Below are 2,500 nucleotides of genomic sequence, written 5' to 3' on the forward strand. Positions count from 1 at the left end.
AAATAGAACCGAGGTCCTATTCCATTATTCCATGCACACAGTATTCAGGCGGGCTTGCCTGCTTTAAGCACTCTAATTTGTTCAAAGTAAACGTGCCGGCCCACCGAGACACTCAATAAAGAGCACCCTGGTAGGATTTCAACGGGGTCCGCCTCGGGACGCACGAGCACGCACGAGGCGGTCGCACGCCTTCGGCTCGCCCCACCGGCAGGACGTCCCACGATACATGCCAGTTAAACACCGACGGGCGGTGAACCAACAGCGTGGGACACAAATCCAACTACGAGCTTTTTAACCGCAACAACTTTAATATACGCTATTGGAGCTGGAATTACCGCGGCTGCTGGCACCAGACTTGCCCTCCAATAGATACTCGTTAAAGGATTTAAAGTGTACTCATTCCGATTACGGGGCCTCGGATGAGTCCCGTATCGTTATTTTTCGTCACTACCTCCCCGTGCCGGGAGTGGGTAATTTGCGCGCCTGCTGCCTTCCTTGGATGTGGTAGCCGTTTCTCAGGCTCCCTCTCCGGAATCGAACCCTGATTCCCCGTTACCCGTTACAACCATGGTAGGCGCAGAACCTACCATCGACAGTTGATAAGGCAGACATTTGAAAGATGCGTCGCCGGTACGAGGACCGTGCGATCAGCCCAAAGTTATTCAGAGTCACCAAGGCAAACGGACCGGACGAGCCGACCGATTGGTTTTGATCTAATAAAAGCGTCCCTTCCATCTCTGGTCGGGACTCTGTTTGCATGTATTAGCTCTAGAATTACCACAGTTATCCAAGTAACGTGGGTACGATCTAAGGAACCATAACTGATTTAATGAGCCATTCGCGGTTTCACCTTAATGCGGCTTGTACTGAGACATGCATGGCTTAATCTTTGAGACAAGCATATGACTACTGGCAGGATCAACCAGGGAGCTGCGCCAACTAGAGCTGAGCAGCCGGCCGCCCGGGAGTGTGTCCCGGGGGCCCGCGCGAACACGCAAGCGTCCGCTCAATCATTCTGCAAACAGGAGGAGGCTGAGCTCCCCTGCACAATACACCTCGAAACCCTCTCAGGTCCCGGCGGCGCGCAGCGCCGTCCCAAGTACTTGGTCGGGTTCGAGAGAGGCGCAATCGCCCGGAGTTAGGCGAGTAGACGCTTTCGGTGCGACCACCCGTGCTCCCAACTGAGCTTGCCGCTGCCGACAGAGGCCCGGGAGCGTGCTGTCGTGGCATTGCCGGCGGGAGACAACACGCGCCACCTACGGTGACCGGCAGCTCCAACGCCAGCGCCACAGAAGGACAAAAGCCCCACTTGGGTGCCGAAGCGAACTCTCCCAGCACAGCGCACGCGCCAACACATCCGCACAGCTGCGATACAAACCACCAGCGAGAACCGCTGGGGCGACCGAGCAGCAGACGGCGTCGCGGCGCCGAGCGCCGGGCGGCGGCGCATCCTCAACGCACACAGTCCTCAATCGGACCAGCACACTGAAGATGTCCACCGCGCTTCGCACCGGGCCCGCGAGGACCTACTTTGGCCGCACGGCGCCGCGCGCAGGGTGCGCCGGCGCGCAGCTGCGACGCCTGCCGCGTCCGTCGGCCGGCGCGCCTGCCACTGGCCGCCCCCACCAGCCGGCTGTAGCGCGTGCGCCCACGCACCGCGCGGCCAGCACGCCGGGAGGCGCCCCCTCACCGGCCGGGGACGGTCCCACCCAGCCACCACCGCGTATCGCTTCACACCCAGATGCCGTTCAGTTTCATCGGCATGGTGGGTATCGCTGGAACAACCGGTTAGTACCTCAACCTATCGTCGCCATCACCGATTCACCCCTAGCGAGAACAACCGCACCACAACGGGTTACCATTTCTTCATTTGCGTAACTTCACCAGAAAACGTAGGCGTCCATCGCCATTAGCAACTTCAACGATTATTGCATGCCTGTGTCAGGTGTCACGCCACACTACGTCTGCCCACATACACGCAACAAAATGTGCACGCCTAGACAATACGTGGAAGGTGGCCCCCGTACGTATGCGATGTCCATTGCTCGAACGACTGTCAACCGGCCTCTGTAGCATGTCGCAGATATGGAACGCGGTGCACCATGCTATCACGGTGTTTGAGGAGAGACGACTAGGTCCGAATACATCAACACACAGCTCATGCTGATCGCCATCCACGGCGTCCGTTCCTCCCACACGTCTCTATGGCGTACCACACTGCAATCCAGCTCTCATAGGGAGACGACACGTAGCTGCGTGCACAATATTTGCACTGTATGGTCCGCCGTTTTTGGGCGCAGTCGTTGTACGGTCACACATGTGCCACGATGTATCATTCAGTACATAAGGACGAATGTGCAGTACAGATTGTGGTTCACGCGTACGACATCAGCGGACAGTTGACACAGGCCGCACCACAACGTAGCCTGCGTACGTCGCATGCGAAGGGCATTGAACATGCAAACTTGTCACCAACCAGCTTGCGAAGGCAGGGGGCAAG

General features: G+C 58.1%; 1 non-coding gene across 1 annotated transcript in view; it reads right to left on the bottom strand.

Moving 5' to 3' along the window:
* Nucleotides 1-929, bottom strand: part of LOC124729957 — a 1,909-nt gene extending 980 nt beyond the window's left edge. Inside the window, exon 1 of the ribosomal RNA XR_007007839.1 lies at nt 1-929. This exon is cut by the window's left edge and continues 980 nt beyond it. This is a non-coding gene — a ribosomal RNA (small subunit ribosomal RNA).
* Nucleotides 930-2,500: the final 1,571 nt, after the last annotated feature.

This window comes from Schistocerca piceifrons, unplaced genomic scaffold, assembly GCF_021461385.2.
Source record: "Schistocerca piceifrons isolate TAMUIC-IGC-003096 unplaced genomic scaffold, iqSchPice1.1 HiC_scaffold_1228, whole genome shotgun sequence".
Lineage (NCBI taxonomy): Eukaryota > Metazoa > Arthropoda > Insecta > Orthoptera > Acrididae > Schistocerca > Schistocerca piceifrons.